Source organism: Tachyglossus aculeatus, chromosome 7, assembly GCF_015852505.1.
Source record: "Tachyglossus aculeatus isolate mTacAcu1 chromosome 7, mTacAcu1.pri, whole genome shotgun sequence".
Classification (NCBI taxonomy): Eukaryota; Metazoa; Chordata; class Mammalia; order Monotremata; family Tachyglossidae; genus Tachyglossus; species Tachyglossus aculeatus.
The window spans coordinates 29,482,941-29,500,795 of record NC_052072.1 but is presented as its reverse complement, the minus strand read 5'-3'; the positions used below and the strand labels follow the sequence as shown (position 1 = coordinate 29,500,795).

General features: G+C 48.3%; 1 long non-coding RNA gene across 1 annotated transcript; it reads right to left on the bottom strand.

Moving 5' to 3' along the window:
* Positions 1 to 12,497: 12,497 nt before the first annotated feature.
* On the bottom strand, positions 12,498 to 15,935 carry LOC119930398. Its single transcript, XR_005451827.1, has 3 exons — positions 15,861 to 15,935; positions 15,203 to 15,267; positions 12,498 to 12,547 (listed from the first exon to the last, which is right to left on the bottom strand). It is a non-coding gene; the product is annotated as an uncharacterized LOC119930398 (long non-coding RNA).
* Positions 15,936 to 17,855: the final 1,920 nt, after the last annotated feature.

Sequence of the window (17,855 nt, the reverse complement as noted above, 5' to 3'; positions counted from 1 at the left end):
CCTGGTCCCATAGGTGGCTCACAGTTTAAGTAAGAGGGAGTAGGATTTAATTTCCATTTTACAGATGAGGTAATTGGGGCCCAGAGAACCTAAGTGACTTGCCCAAGGTCACACAGCAGACTAGAGGCAGAGCTGGGATTGGAACCCAGGTCCTCTGATTCCCAGGCCGGTGCTCTTTCCAGTAGATCATGCAGTTTCTCTAAAAAGAGAGTCATGGCTGAGGGGGGAAACAGAAATCAGTTCTAGAAAGAAAATTCCAAGCTGAGTCAGTAGAAAACAAGGCCTTCCTAATTTCACTTTCTTTAGTCATCCAATAGCTACCATTAAAAAAAGTCATTTCAAGAACTGGAATCTGCCCTTATCTCTTGTTTCCCTGAAGCAAATGTAAATGTAACTACAGATACCCAGGAGAGTTAAGGTTTCTTTTCTGAACCTCAGCACCCTTCAATAAGTCCCAGAACAGCACTGATTTCAAGTAAGTTTGGGGCTCATGCATATTTAGGACTCTTTCAATGATACTAGAAACTAGGGGTGCCCAAAATGAGTTTGTTAGAGGAAGTGGAGGCTAGCAGTAATTATTATTATTATTATCATCATCATCGTATTTGTTAATAATAATAATAATAATAATGGCATTTATTAAGTGCTTACTCTGTGCAAAGCACTGTTCTAAGCGCTGGGGAGTTTACAAGGTGATCAGGTTGTCCCACGTGGGGCTTACAGTCTTAATCCCCATTTTACAGATGAGGGAACTGAGGCACAGAGAAGTTAAGTGACTTGCCCAAAGTCACACAGCTGACAAGTGGCGGAGCCGGGATTTGAACCCATGGCTTCTGACTTCAAAGCCCAAGCTCTTTCCACTGAGCCACACTGCTTCCCCATTACACTTGGATCTGTGACCTTTGGGTATTAGATGTTCACCCCATCTTCAACCCCACAGCTGTTATGTACATACTTTAAAATTATATATGATAAATCACTTATTTATACTAACCTCTGTCTCCCCCTCTAGACTGTAGGCTTGTTATGGCCAGGGGAGGTATCTGCTCTAGAATCTGCCCTTTCCTCTTCAAACTGCAACTATGCCTTGACTATTGCATCAGTCTCCTTGCTGTCCTTCCTGCCTCCTGCCTCTTCCCATTCCACTCCATACTTCACTCTGCTGCCCAGATCATTTTTCTAGAAAACTGTTTAGTCCATGTTTCTGCACTTCTCAAGAACCTCCAGTGGTTGTCCATCCACTTCCACTTCAAAAAGACGCTCACTCTTCTCTCCCCGACCTACCTTTCACTTATCTCCTACAACCAAACCAGCACACTTTGTTCCTCTAACACCAACTTATACTCTGTACTTCTATCTCGTCTAACTCACCTTTGACCCACTTGTCCATGTCGTCCTTCTGGCCCAGAACTCCTTTTCCCTTCAGCTTAGTACAGTGCTCTGCACATAGTAAGCGCTCAATAAATGCGATTGATGATGATATCCAACAGATCTCCACTTTCCTCATCTTCAAAGCCCTCCAAAAATCACATCTCCTCCAAGAGACCTTCCATGACTAGACCCTTATTTTCCCTACCCTTTCTCCCCTCTGTGTCCACTTAGTTCTGGACCCCTTAAGTACTTGGTAGTCACACCACCCTCAGCCCCACAGCACTTTGTATATATTCTTACACTCTGGCATTTCCCATATCTGTAATTTATTTTAATGCCTGTGTCCTCCTGCTAGACTGTAACCAACTTGTAGGCAGGGATCATGTGTTTCAATCAGTGGTATTTATTGAGTACTTACTGTGTGCAGGGCACTGTATCAAGCTCTTGGGAGAGTACAACACAACAGAGTTGATATACACATTCCCTGCCTACAAGGAGGTTACAGCCTAGACTCTATTGTCTTCTACTCTCCCAAGGGCTTAATAGAGTGCTCTGCACACATTAAGCAGTCAATAAATACCATTGCCCACTCGACTCCTGAGCATGGTTGGTGGCATTTCTCTCTCTCATCCTGAGGATATTGTCCTGCTTGGGAGCTCCCCAGGCCCTTTTACCCCCAGGGACCAAAGACCCATTGAAATAAATGATTTACATTTGACCCCATGGCCATTAGGGTCATCTTTCCCCCTAGGTCCCACCCTATTATCTGGAAGAAGAACTGACATCCATCTCACTTCTCTATTCTACAGCAGGATGTGAAAGAGGCAATGTTATTTTAAATTGCTGAAGCAGAGGGAGTGAAAGATGTTGGGAGAGGAGGGCAGACCCGAAAAGAATCCACTCTTCTCAGAACGTTCAGCAAATCTTGATTTGGGGAGCATCCCAAGCCCAGTCTTGATAGAAACTCATTTTACAATTGGGAAAATTCAGGTCCTGACCCAGGCCCACAAGCCGGTGACTAAGTGCAAGAGAATCCTCCATTTCTGACCCCTTGTTTTCAGTGAGGAAAGACTCATCCTAGACAACAGCTAACAAGCCCTAGGATCATCTGGAATCTCAGAGCCTTTGTAACCTGCAGGCGCAATCATTGTGGACCAAAGAGTCAAGGAAGTATTTGGTCTAGACAATTGGGTCACTGCAATTATGATCCATATTACAAAGACTTGACCAAGTACTGGGGCAAAGACTACTAACGTGCCTACTGCTGTATTACTTCCACCACACCGCACAGCACTGGGAGAAAATGGGAGTAGATCACAGTTACTCTAAGATGTTTGACCAAGGAGGTTGCCGGTTGATCCTGGTAGGGCATTCAGGGAGACAAGGCCAGGGGTCTCACGGATTTCATGAAGCTGCCTGTGTCTGTTGGGAGAGTCACACCAGGAGGCAAAAGAGGGAACAGCTGAGGGCTGGATTGACAATCCTGGAAGAATGTTGCCTGAAAGACCCTCATTGCTGCTGATGCACTAAGGGGAGTTATAACCATCATAGATTCTGATGTGGCAGTATCTTTCAGAGTTCAACTCACCTGTCTCTCTGCCTCAAGTCAGGATGGCCCTTTCCCAGTCTGGGAATTGACTGAGGGAAGGGATAGAATCATCCTTGCCAAGTTTTGGAGCATGGAAGAAAAACATTTACTGGACACTGGGGCCTCCAACTCTTTGGGAGTCTGTAAACTTTTTCTTACACCAAGCTTGGATAGTCATGGATCTGTGAAAGTTGTTCACTAAATGGAAGAAGATGGGGAACTAGAGAGTCAATCCAGAGGCCTCTAGGGGAAAGATTGAAAAGAAAACTTTCTCAAGGCTCAGCTTCTCAAGGGAGCCTTTTTCAGGTAGGGAGAAGGGACCCACAACCACATCCAAGACTGCCAGATCTCCCAGTTCTGACAGCTCCCTGTTCTGCCTGAGATTCCTTCTAGAGTGGCCACTGTGCCTTTCTTCAACCTGTCAGCAGGAAGAGAGTTCGCTGTTGAGGCTGTGCTGTTTCTCAGAAAGAAGAGGAACTAAAAATTCAGCAGGGATAAGTCTCAGTGAGATGAGAGGGGAGGGGAGTAGAGCGAAAACAGCAGTGAAAACAAAGAGCCGGGCAGGCATCAGCCCCATTGCAGCCTGGATATGTAGATCAGATCCAGCCTGTCCAAAGTTGGGAAACAGGGGAAGCATCAGTGAGGAGACTATCCTCCAGGGTCTTCAGATGAGGGAATGGCACAATCCTAGCCAGGCTTTAGGTACAAGATTCCCCCAGGTGACAGGCCTTCTTGGTGCAGAGGCTGCTGAGGGAATCGGTGTCTTGGGTATGAGAGGCTGCTGAGGGAATACGCACCCTGGGTCTGACAGAGACTGATGAGAGAATCCACACTGGGTCTGACAGGATGCTTAGAAAGTCTGCAGCCTGGGTCCGACAGGGGCTGCTGAGAGAATCAGTGTCCTGGGTCGACAGAAGCTGCTGAGGGAATCTGCGGCCTGGGTATGATAGAGACTGCTGAGGGAATCTGCGGCCTGGGTATGATAGAGACTGCTGAGGGAATCTGCGGCCTGGGTCAGGCAGAGGCTACTGAGGAAATTGGTGCCCCAGGTCAGGCAGAGGCTGCTGAGAGAATCAGTGCTCTGGGAAAGGCAGAAGCTGCTGAGGAAGTCGGTGGCCCGGGTCAGGCAGAGGCTGCTGAGGGAATCTGTGCCTTAGGTCAGGCAGAGGCTGCTGAGGGAATCCACATCATGGGTCAGACAGAGGGAATTCCTGCTGAGGAAATCTGCGCTGCTGAGGAAATCTGTGCCCTGGGTCCAACAGAGCCTCCTGAGGGAATCTGTACGCTGGGTCAGGCAGAGGCTGCTGAGGGAATCTGTTCCCTAAGTCTTACAGAGCCTATTGAGATAATCCTGCATCCTGGGTCTAAAAAACTGCTGAGGGAATCTGTTCCCTGAGTTAGGCAGAGGCCTTGTTCTTAATCTTCAGAGATAAGGTTATAGGCGCAGAGGTCTTTCCAGCTCTGGGAGCTTTGGGGTTTCCTGACAAACCAACCCAGCAGGAGGTTGGTCATTGTAAGCTTCCTAAAGAGGCTGGTCAAGGGTGACACAGGAGAAGATGTCTACAAATTGCTGCAATTCACATATCCATGACCAATGGTGACCTAGAAGCTAAGGCAAACTCTTCAGAGTTGTTGTCCCCAGGACCCCTGAGTCTTCAAGCTCCCTTGGACTGGCTGCTTCTATAGAAACAGGCCCAATCAGAGGCTAGGAATGTCACCTGGGAGCTTCCCCTGGGATTGCCCATGTGGCTGATCAGTTTCCTGGTTGGTCGCGCCCAGCTCCAGGGTCCTCAGTTACTCTACCTTGCAGCAGAGTGTAGGTATGGCTGTAAACATTCTTGCCTTCCCCTGCTCTCTCCACCAGGACCTGGGCAAAGACCAGGTTAGACCCCCAAAGGCCTTATATAGTTCATCATTCTTTTCTCCCCACACTATGGACAGGACACACAACAGTGTGTTACAATGGTGTGCTCAGCCAAGAAAGGGCAGGACTAGCAACAGAACCCTAGAGAACCGATTCCCTGCCCAGAACCCCTCAAAGGGAGTGTGAGGGATGGAACCCAGTGAAGTTTCCTCATGAGACCCCAGGAGGGAAGGCAGAAGCTATCTCCCTGGGCCAGGCCGGGTTAAACCAGATACGACAAACCGGAAGGAGATAAAGGGAAAATAAAACAGCCACATTGCAGGACCTGTTTACAAAAAAACAGGACGCAGCTAACCGAAAAACAGGATGCAGGTTAAACCGCAAGGCCACTGTCAGCCTTGTATGTGAGCGCGTGTTGGGTGCTAGCTGTCGCGATTAAATTGTACGCCCTAAGTATCCAGACAATGGAGAAAAGGGATAGTCGGTGGGAGGAAGAGGATGCGTTAGGGCTACAAAAATCGGCTTCGTACAATCAACAAGCGCACTCCCCGGCTGATGCTGTTTGAGCGACGGGGGTAGTGCCCTTTCTCATGAGAAAGAATAAAGACTCTTTCTGATCCTGACCCGGACTCTGATTTGGTGGGTAGAGGGAGCCGCTATCCCACACAGGAGTACACTGGATAACACTGGAACTGTAGAATCTGGTGGGGAAGGATCAAAAATTTCCCTGCTGGTTCAAGCTTCTTTTCCCTGTATGCTCCTCTGTAGATTGTAAACTCCTTATGGACAGGGAACATGCCTTCTGACTCTGTTGTATAGTACTCTCCCAAATGCTTAGTAGTGTACTCTGCACACAGTAAATGCTCAATAAATACCATTGATTGATTGAGTGACTGAGGTGTGGTTTTTGGTTCCCCTCACCTACTCCAAGTTGTGCCTCAGTTCCCTTTTCTGCCCTCCCTCTGGTTTTAAACCCTCAAACAGCCAGCTCTCTTGGGCTAGGAGATCTGGATGGAGGGAAAAGACTATTGTAGTCCCAACACTTTTCCCAGGAGGATGTAAGGATTACCTATAGATTACCCCGGCCCACGTCATCCCCCTGGCCTGGAATGCCCTCCCTCTACCCATCTGCCAAGTTAGCTCTCTTCCTCCAAGGCCCTACAGAGAGCTCACCTCCTCCAGGAGGCCTTCCCAGACTGAGCCCCCTCCTTCCTCTCCCCCTCGTCCCCCTCTCCATCCCTCTCGTCTTACCTCCTTCCCTTCCCCACAGCACCTGTATATATGTATATATGTTTATACATATTTATTACTCTATTTATTTATTTTACTTGTACATATCTATTCTATTTATTTTATTTTGTTAATATGTTTGGTTTTGTTCTCTGTCTCCCCCTTCTAGACTGTGAGCCCACTGTTGTGTAGGGACTGTCTCTATATGTTGCCAACTTGTACTTCCCAAGCGCTTAGTACAGTGCTCGGCACACAGTAAGCATTCAATAAATATGATTGATTGATTGATTGATTGATTTAGAGAAACACTCCTGCATGAGGCCCCCAAGCTAGGAGTTGCTGTGGTTCCAATCTTGGTTTAGAAAAGCCCTGTACATGGTTCTCTTTATTCAGATTAGCATCTTCCAAACTCTCAATAAATACTATTCATTGACTGATTGATACTCTCCCAAGCACTTAATAGCAGTGTGTCCTAGAGGAAAGAGCTCAGGCCTGGGAGTCAGAGGACCTGGGTGCTAATCCTGGCTCTGCCACTTACCTGCTGTGTGACCTTGGGCAAGTCACTTAACTTTTCTGAGCCTCAGTTACCTCATCTGCAAAATGGGGATTCAAACCTTTTCTTCCTCTTACTTAGCTACTAAGCCCCATGTGGAACCTGATTATCTTGTATCTACCTCAGTGCTTAGTACGGTGCTTGGGACATAGTAAGCATTTAACAGATACCATTATTATTACAATACTCTACATGTAGTAAGTGCTCAATAAATACCACTGTTTAATATTTTGATCAATTGATTAAGTGCATGGGAGAGGCAATAGGGAGGGAAAATTGCCCTAGCTTTCCAGCCCAAGGCTCCTGTCCTACAGATTTTTTAAAGTACTCAGTCACTTTGGCCCCCTCCTACCTCCCCTCGCTACTCTTCTACTACAACCCAGCCCACGCACTTTGCTCCTCAAATGCTAACCTTCTCACTGTATCTTAATCTCACCTATGTCGCCATAGACCTCTCGCCCACATCCTGCCTCTGGCCCGGAAAGTCCTCCCTCCTCATGTCCAACAGACAATGTCTCTCCCCAACTTCAAAGCCTTATTGAAGGCACATCTCCTCCAATAGGTCCTCCCTAAGTCCTCCTTTCTTCTTCTCCCACTCTTCTGTCACACTCGCTTCCTTTATTAATCCTCCACCCCAGTCCCACATACACATCTGTAATTCATTTATTTAATATTAATGTCTGTCTTCCCCTCTAGACTGCAAGCTCATTGTGGGCAGGGAATGTGTCTGTTTATTTTTGTACTGTATTCGCCCAAGCACTTAGTACATTGTTCTGCTCACAGTAAGTGCTCAATAAATATGATTGACTGACTGACTGATTGGCGAGGAAGCCAACTGACTCCACATAACCAAACTCACCTTCTGTCCTGACTTTTCCAGGGAGGCCTCAAGGGACAGTGCAAGAGCTGGATGCATGCAGTCTCACACAAACCCTAATTGGCCAGGGGTAATCTCTCTAGGCTTTCAACTGGCCCCCAGTTTTTCCTCTTCAACACAGGAGGTGTCTCTGTGAACCTTGCGTGGACTGTCAGACTCTACAGGAAAAGGTCTGTAAACAGATGGTAATCTGAGACTTTCTTTACACAACCCTTCCACCCTCGCCCAAAGTTAAGGGGCAGATATTGATCTTGGTTCTTTTATGGGTGCCTGCAGGCAGTTAGGACCGGAGGGGTGAGGAAGTGCTCCTGTCCAGCCTGACCCAGAGAAGTAAAATGACTTGCCCAAGGTCACACGGCAGATAGGTGGAGAAACCAGGATTAAAACCCAGGTCCTTCTGGCTCCCAGGCCTGTGTTCTTTCCAGCGTGTTGCTAGAGAGAAAGAGGGAGGAAGGGAGGGAAGGATGGAGGAAGGAGAGAAGGAGGGAGGGAGGAATGGAAGGAGGGGAGAAGGGGGAAAGATGGATGGATGGGTAGATGGATGAAGAAAAGAGGAATGGAGGGAGGGAGAGGCAAAGGGAGGGAGGGAGAGAAGGGGTGGGGGAAGGGGCTTCAAGGCTGTCCATCACCTCTCCCCCTCCTACCTCACCTCCCTTCTCTCCTTCTACAGCCCAGCCCGCACCCTCCGCTCCTCCGCCGCTAATCTCCTCACCGTACCTTGTTCTCGCCTGTCCCGCCATCGACCCCCGGCCCACGTCATCCCCCGGGCCTGGAATGCCCTCCCTCTGCCCATCCGCCAAGCTAGCTCTCTTCCTCCCTTCAAGGCCCTATTGAGAGCTCACCTCCTCCAGGAGGCCTTCCCAGACTGAGCCCCTTCCTTCCTCTCCCCCTCATCCCCCTCTCCATCCCCCGCTTCTTTCCTCTTTCCCTTCCCCACAGCACCTGCACCTGTATATATGTATATATGTTTGTACATATTTATTACTCTATTTATTTATTTATTTATTTTACTTGTACATATCTATTCTATTTATTTTATTTTGTTAGTATGTTTGGTTTTGTTCTCTGTCTTCCCCTTTTAGACTGTGAGCCCACTGTTGGGTAGGGACTGTCTCTATATGTTGTCAATTTGTACTTCCCAAGCGCTTAGTACAGTGCTCTGCACATAGTAAGCGCTCAATAAATACGATTGATGATGATGATGATGACAGGTGAAAGGAGGAAGGGATGGATGGGAGGGAGGGAAAAGCCATTGAAGGCCAGTGGCAGCCAGGGGGATAGACAGATGGACAGACTGATAGGCTGGAGCTGGGCTGCTGATGCTGACTGACACACGTATGGAGGTGGCTGGGGCTCACACCCCCACCCCAAGTGGCCCCCCGGGGGTCTCTGCCACACTGCCTGGGGGCCCCGTCAAGGTCCTGACTCTACTCCCCCTCCCCACTCCTGAGTTCTGTCGTCCACCCCAGAGAAACGGAGTCCCTACCTATGTGGGAAAGAGATTGTGTCCAACCTGCTTATCTTGTGTCAACCCCAGCGCTTAGTACAGTGCTTGACACAGAGTAAGGGCTTAACAAATATCACTATTATTATTTAAAGTGCTTACTCTGTGCCACGCACTGTACTAAGCACAGGAGTGGATACAAGCAAATTGGGTTGGATGTAGTCCCTATCCCATGTGGGGCTCACAGTTCGTTTCGTAGTTCTTCAAGAGCTGTCTCCAAGGCTCTGTCCCGGAATAGTTAAGCCATCATGGATTCCAGCCCAAGTGATCCAGCGGTGGCCGAGGAACCTGAAAACATCTGTGGGAAACCTTGCAACTACTGTGCAGAGAACCCTATCGAGGCTTGTGGTGGGGACAGAATAAACCACCTACCACAAAAGCAACTCAAGGGGAAGGTCTTCCAACCCTCTATACTCTAAACTCCCTCTAGACTGTAAGCTCCTTGATGATGATGATGGTATTTGTTAAGCACTTACTATGTGCCAAGCACTGTTCTAAACACTGGGGGAGATACAAGGTAATCAGGTTGCCCCACTTGGGGCTCACGGTCTTAATCCCCATTTTCCAGATGAGGTAACTGAGGCACAGAGAATTGAAGTGACTTGCCCAAAGTCACACAGCTGACAAGTGGCGGAGCCAGGATTAGAACCCACGACCGCTGACTCCCAAGCCCGCGGTCTTTCCACTGAGCCATGTATGCTCACAGTGGGCAGGAAACATGACTACCAACTCTGTTACAGTGTACTCTCCAAACTCTTGGTACGGTACTCTGCACGTAGTAAGCACTCAATAAACATGATTAATTGATGCTAAGATATACCTTTTCTCCCTATCTGTTGGAGTCTGAACCATACTGCAAATTAGAACAATTATGGTCTTTGTTAAACTCTTACTATGTGCCAAGCACTGTACTAAGCACTGGGGTAGATACAAGATAATCAGGTCCCACATTGGACTCGCAGCCTCAACAGAAGGGAGAACAGTTATTGAATCCTCATCTTGCAGATGAGGTAACCGAGGCACAGAGAAGTCAAATGACTTTACCCAACTCACGCAGCAGACAAGTGGTGGAGTCGCCATTAGAACCCAGGTCCTCTGATTCCCAGCCTGAGCTCTTTCCACTAGGCTACGCTGCCTCTCTACTCCCCCAAGATGGCAAGGGCCTGGACAGGGGCCTCAGTGAATTTCTGCATCCCCCACCCAGCCTCACGGCACTCATATACATATCTGTAATTTATTTATATTAATGTCTGCCTCCTCCTCTAGACCATAAGCTCGCTGAGGGCAGGCAATGTATCTGTTATATTGTTATATCGTAGTCTCCAAAGAGCTTAATACAGTGCTCTGCACACAATAAGCGCTCAACAAAAACGACTGACTCTCCCAACAGCCCTCCCACACCCAGCTATAATCCCTCTGCCCCTAGTCTCTCCAAGCTCTTCAATTATTTAACAGAGGGCTCTTTCCAATTCTCTGCTGACATCAAGGGGCCAGCTGGGCTACCTAATGCAAAAGGAAGCAATGTGGTTTAGTGGATAGAGCATGGGCGTAGGAGTCAGAAGGATCTGGGTTCTAATCCCCGCTCCACCGTTTGTCTTTGGGAAGTCACTTCACTTCTCTGTGTCTCAGTTACCTCACCTGTAAAATGGGGATTAAGACCGTGAACCCCACGTGGGACGGGGACTGTGTCCAACCTGATTAACTTGTACCTACCCCAGCGCTTAGTAGAGTGCCTGGCACATAGTAAGCATGTAACAATTACCATAAAAAAGGAGGGCTTGCCTCTTTAGTGACTCCTTTCCTTAGCTGACTGTCTCAGTTAAGGGTTGGGCAGGAATGAGGATGGCATTTGAGTGAAAAGGCCAGGGGTTGGGTTGGGGAGGAGGGTGGTGAGAGGCCAGGACTGCAAGGGGTTTGGCTAAAGGATTTCTGGGGACACCAAACACTCTCCCAAGTGCTTAGTATAGTGCTCTTAACACAGTAACTGCAAATAAATACCATAAATTGATTGGACCGAGGAATTATGGCGACAATGGGGGAAAGTAGGAGGAATTTGGAGCCCTCTGGAGAAGTCAATGGTCAGAGACTGAAGGGGGCAGGGGGCAAGAGGCAGGCTCTTTAGAGGTGCTCCAAACCTGATTTCCCTGAGACAGCTTCATCTCCCCACCTGCTGAGTGATGGTGGAGCAAGACGATCCAAACTTCTCTCCCCTCTCAATCTCCAGTTTGTTCTCCTTTTCTTTCTCTCTCTCTCCTCCCCCTGCCCCTCTATGCCCTTCCCCCTCTACCTCCTTCCCAGGTTGGCTTCTGGTTCTCCTTTCAAGCCAGCAGCAGCTTTGGCCAGGATGGCTAATCCCCTTTGGTTCCTCGGGAAAAGAGTGCTGGGCTCACGACCCTACCAGATGGCGATCAGGGGTCAGGTATATGTGAAGCACTTCGTTCAGTGCTCTGCACAAACTGAGTGCTCAGTAATTTCCTTTGGTCAATTGATTTGATAGTTGGAAACTAAGGCAGAGACAAGTTGGACAAAGGTTTCTTTATTGAAAGGCCACTGACAGCCTCTCAGCCCTCCATTCCCTGGGTTCAGGACCACCTGTCCAGTCACTTTCACTGACAGCTTATGAAGTCCACACTTCAGTCCACTGCCCAGATCGTCTTTCTACAAAAACATTCAGGACATGTCACCCTTCTCCTCAAAAATATCCAGCGGTTGCCTAGCCACCTCCATATCAAACAAAAACTCTTCACCATTGGCTTTAAAGCATTCCATCACCTTGCCTCCTCCTATCTCACCTCGCTTCTCTCCTTCCACAACTCAGCCCACACATTTCACTTCTCTAGTGCTAACCTTCTCACCATGCCTCGATCTCGCCTGTCTCGCCGATGACCCCTGGCCCACATCCTGCCTCTGGCCTGAAACGTCCTCCCTCCTCAAATCCGATAGACAATTACTCTTCCCCACTTTCAAAACCTTATCGAAGGCACATCTCCTTCAAGAAGCCTTGCCAGACTAAGCCCCACTTTTATTCTTCTCCCACGCCCTCCTGCCTCACCTTGACTTGCTCCCTTTTCTCTCCCCGCCAGCCCCATAGCACTTATGTGTATAGCTGTAATTTTATTTATTTGTATTGATATATATCTCCCCCTCTCTAGACTTCAAGCTCATTGTGGGCAGGGATGGTCACTATTTATTGTTGTATTGTTCTTTCCCAAGCGCTTAGTACAGTACACAGTAAGTGCTTAATAAAAATGATTGAATGAATGAATGAAGGAGCCATCAGGCTTATGGGGGGCAAGCAGCAGGGTCCCCTACACACCTCTTCATAGCGAAGGGACCAGAAATCTGGGCCAGGGAAGACATAGGTTGCCGGTGGGATAAGGCTGGAGGTGGCTGGGATGGTGCTTCTTCTCTCCCAAGGGAATGTGGGGTCAGGATCTTGCTCCAACTTCTGTGTACACCACAGAGTCCAGATCTTTAGAATTGTGGGGCTGGCTTTCTCCCAGAGGGAATCTGGGTGTTACAGTGGAATAGGTCGGGGCATCGTCAGGGCTGGGAGAAAGCTGAGGAGAGACAGAACGGGAAGTTGCAGCACAAGGTGATTTCCATTTCAGCTCTGGAGTCTGCTCCCACCACTCAAAAAAAACCTTCTGGAAAGCAGGGCGAGGAGCAAGAGCCGACCCAAAAGTAGAGTTCTGGTTTGGGGAGTTGGGGTGACCGATGAGAGCCAGGGAAGATATTCTTTTTAACTTCTGTCTTCAACCACTCACTCTACACTGGTTCCTTCCCCTCTGCCTTCAAATATGCCCACATCTCCCCATCCTAAAAAAACTCTCTCTTGACCCCACTGCCCTTTCTAATTATTGCCCTGTCTCCCTCCTACCCTTCCTTTCCAAACTCCTAGAACGAGTTGTCTACACTCGCTGCCTCGAATTCAACTCCAACTCTCTCCTAGACCCCCTCCAATCTGGCTTTTGTTCCCTACACTCCACCGAAACTGCCCTCTCACAGGTCACCAATGACCTCCTTCTTGCCAAATCCAATGGATTCTACTCTATCCTAATCCTCCTCGACCTCTCAGCTGCTTTCGACACTGTGGACCACCCCCTTCTCCTCAACACGCTATCCAAACTTGGCTTCACAGATTACATCCCCTCCTGGTTCTCCTCTTATCTCTCTGGCCGTTCATTCTCAGTCTCCTTCGCGGGCTCTTCCTCCCCCTCCCATCCCCTTACTGTAAGGGTTCCTCAAGGGTCAGTTCTCTATCTATACTCACTCCCATGGTGAACTCATTCACTCCCATGGCTTCAACTAGCATTTCTACACTGATGACACCCAACTCTGCATCTCCGCTCCTGCTCCGTCTCTCTCCCTCCAGGCTCGCATCTCCTCTTGACTTCAGGACATCTCCATCTGGATGTCTGCCCGCCATCTAAAACTCAATATGTCCAAGACTGAGCTCCTTATCTTCCCTCCCAAACCCTGTCCTCTCCCGGACTTTCCCATCATTGTAGACGGCACTACCATCATTCCCATCTCACAAGCCTGCAAACTTGGTGTCATCCTCGACTCCGCTCTCTCATTCACCCCACACATCCAATCCATCGCCAAAACCTGCCGGTCTCACCTCTACAACATCGCCAAGATCCGCACTTTCATCTCCATCCAAACCTCTACCTTGTTGATTCAATCTCTCATCCTATCCCGACTAGATTACTGCATCGGCCTCCTCTCTGATCTCCCATCCTTCTGTCTCTCCCTGCTTCAGTCTATACTTCACTCTGCTGCCTGGATTATCTTTGTACAGAAACGCTCTGGGCACATCACTGCCCTCCACAAAAATCACCAGTGGTTGCCCACCAACCTTCACATGACACAAAAACTCCTCACTATTGGCTTCAAAGCTCTCCATCACCTTGCCCCCTCCTACCTCACCTCCCTTCTCTCCTTCTTCAGCCCAGCCTGCACCCTCCACTCCTCTGCCGCTAACCTCCTCACTGTGCCTTGTTCTCGCCTGTTCCACTGTCGACCCCCGGCCCACATCCTTCCTCTGGCCTGGACTGCCCTCCCTCCACACATTCACCAAACTAGCTCTCTTCCTCCCTTCGAAGCCCTACTGAGAGCTCACCTCCTCCAGGAGGCCTTCCCAGACAGAGCCCCCTTTTTCCTCTCCTCCTCCCCATCGCCCCCCCGCCATACCTCCTTCCCCTACCCCTAGCACTTGTATACATTTGTACAGATTTATTACTCCATTTTACTTGTACATATTTACTACTGTATTTATTTTTTTAAGGATGTGCATATACCTTTAATTCTATTTATTCTGACGGCTTTGACACCTGTCTACATTTTTTGTTGTCTGCCTCCCCCTTTTAGACTGTAAGCCCATTGTTGGGTAGGGACCATCTCTATATGTTGCCGACTTGTACTTCCCAAGTACTTAGTAGTAATAATAATAATAATAATAGTATTTGTTAAGCGCTATGTGCCAAGCACTGTTCTAAACACTGGGGGAGTTATAAGGTAATCAGGTTGTCCCGAGTGGGGCTCACAGTCTTCATCCCCATTTGACAGATGAGGGAACTGAGGCACAGAGAAGTGAAGTGACTTGCCCAAAGTCATACAGCTGATAAGTGGCGGAGCCGGGATTAGAACCCATGACCTCTGACTCCCAAGCCCGGCTCTTTCCGTTGAGCCACACTGCTTCTCTAGTGCTCTGCATACAGTAAGCTTTCAATAGAGAAGCAGCGTGGCTCAGTGGAGAAGAGCCCGGGCTTTGGAGTCAGAGGTCATGGGTTCAAATCCCGGCTCTGCCAAATGTCAGCTGTGTGACTTTGGGCAAGTCACTTAACTTCTCTGGGCCTCAGTTCCCTCATCTGTAAAATGGGGATGAAGACTGTGAGCCCCCTGTGGGGCAACCTGATCACCTTGTAACCTCCCCAGCACTTAGAACAGTGCTTTGCACATAGTAAGCGCTTAATAAATGCCATTATTATTATTATTATTAATAATAATAAATATGACTGAATGAATGAATATTCAGTTTCTGTTCCCTCTGAGCAAAATGGAGCAAGAGAAGGAACTGCTGGCCATTACCCAAAGCTCCCCAGAGCTGGCTAGTGGGATGCAGATTTGAGTGTTTGGTGAAATCTACGGAGTGATTTGGAAGTGGCCTGAAAGTATCAAAGGAATGTCAGAGAGAGGAGAACGGTCCTTACCTTGGGAGAAGCAGGTGGGAGAAGATCCAAGGCCTGGGCAGCCACTCTTTTGGAGTCTGGGTGGTCTGTAGCCATCACAAAGGCAGAAGGATATGTCACAGGGAGAGCCTGGGGGTAGTGGGGGAATGGGAGGGGATTCCCTTCATTCTGCGGGGAAAAGGGATCCCAAATGTGGAAATGACTCCAGGCTAAGCGGAGGGTTTCAAGTCTGAGGTCTGTGGAATGACCCTGGGAAGCAGCATTTCCTAGTGGATAGAGCACGGGCCTGGGGGTCAGAAGGACCTGGGTTCTAATCCCAGCTCCGCCACTGGTCTGTTGTGTGACCCTGGGCAGTCACTTCACATCTCTGTGCCTGTTACCTCATCTGTAAAATGAGGATTAAGACTGGGAGCCCCATGTGGGACAGGGACTGTATTCGACCTGCTTAACTTGTAATCTACCTCAGCACTTAGAACAGGGTTTGACCCATAGTAAGTGCTTAACAAATACCATCATTAGTAAATGAGAATTATCTTTGGGAGGTGGATACGTACACCACTCCCCCCGCCCCCCCCGCCCATACACACACATCACTACCATCACTCTCCCCACCCCCAACAGACTCTCTGGTTTGAGGAGGAAACAGGGCACCTACACAACTCTTTTGGGAGCTACTTACATTTCCTCATCCTCCTCCTGATAAGATAGATGATGGCAACTGTTAGAAGAGTCAGCAACACACCAGTAACGAAGGCCAGTGATAAATAGAGGACCATGGAGCTGTTTGGGCAGAGGGAAGAGAGAAGAGGCAAATGATCCCTTGATACACAGGCTTGGGAAAGATGATGATGATGATATTTGTTAAGTGCTTACTACCCCACTTTTCTAAGCACTGGGGTAGATACAGGGTAATCAGGTTGCCCCACATGGGGCTCACAGTTAATCCCCATTTTACAGATGAGGTAACTGAGGCCCAGAGAAGTGAAGTGACTTGCCCAAAGTCACACAGCCGATAAGTGGCGGAGCCGGGGTTAGAACTCACGACCTCTGACTCCCAAGCCCGGGATCTTTCCACTGAGCCAGGCTGCTTCTTAATGCCTGTTGAGCTCTTGTCTGCTCTGATATTTCAAAAGTCAGAAATGGTTTTCCCCTTTGTCTTTTGGCCTCACCCCAATCAGCTTGAAGCGGTGTGGCCTAGGGGATAGAGCACAGGCCTAGGAGTCAGGACCTGGGTTCTAATGCCAGCTCTGCCTCTTGTCTGCTGGCTTGCCTTGGGCAAGTCACTGAACTTCTCTGTGCCTCAGTGACCTCATCTGCAAACTGGGGATGAAGTCTGTGAAGCCCCACGTGGTACAGGGACTGCATCAAACCTGATAACTTTGTATCTACCCTAGCGCTTAGAACAGCGCTTGGCACAGAGTAAGCACTTAAACACCATCATCATCAAAGTCATCGATCATCACGAACCTTAGATTTTCAAACCGTAAAATACTCAAATCCAAAAATTAACTTAGAGATCGTTCTAAGGCGTCCAGGGTTGGGTAGCAGCAGTAACACTTTGGCTCACGTAAGAGGCTATAAGATCTCCTGGATTCAAAAATGAATATCCAACTCCATTACACCCTGGTCTTCCAAAATGTAGGTTTTTACCACGGGTTTTGAGAGGGAACATTAGGAACATTCTCCCAACCCAGCGCGTCCATCTGGGTAGCGCCTGATTGCGGTGTTGGAAGACTGAGTTGGATGCACAGGTGCGTACTACAATGTGGGATTTCCTATATGTAGGTTTCATCGAGAACATACGTCCACATTGCAGGGGACCTAAGCATATTAAGATAAAGATTCATTCATCCCAAACATAGTCCCTCCGGCTGCCAGTGCAAACCGCAGGCTATTCAGAAACAGCACAGAATCACTACTGCAAAGTTTAGAAAATAAAATAAAAATAATGTCTCTGCCTGAAATACCTGGGAAATTAAATTTCCACTCTCAGGTGAATAATAATAATAATAATAATAATAATAATAATAATAATAATGATAATAATAATTGTGGCATTTGTTAAGCGCTATGTGCCAAGCCCTGTTCTAAGCACTGGGGTAGATTTCTAGACTGTGAGCCCATTGTTGGGTAGGGACCATCTCTATATGTTTCCAACTTGTACTTCCCAAGCGCTTAGTACAGTGCTCTGCAAAAAGAACCGCTCAATAAATATGACTGACTGAATGAATGAATGAATACAGGGTAATCAGGTTGTCGCAAGTGGGGCTCACACTTTTAATCCCCATTTTACATGAGGTAACTGAGGCACAGAGAAGTTAAGTGACTTGCCTGAGGTCACACAGAAGACCAGCGGTGGAGCCAGGATTAGAATCCACGTCCTCTGACTCCCAAGCCCGTGCTCTTTCCACTACGCCATGCCGCTTCTCTAATGATAATAAAAATAATAATAATGGCATGTGTTTAGCACTTACTATGTGTCAAGCACTGTAGTATGCACTGCGGGCCAGGGTAGGCACAAAATAATCAGGTCGGACACAGTCCCACAGTCTAAGTAGGAGGAGCAACAGGTATTGAATCCCCATTTTACAGATGAGGAAACTGAGGCACAGAGAATTAAGTGATTTGCCCGAGGTCACACAACAGGCAAGTGGCAGAGGCGGGATTAAAAAAA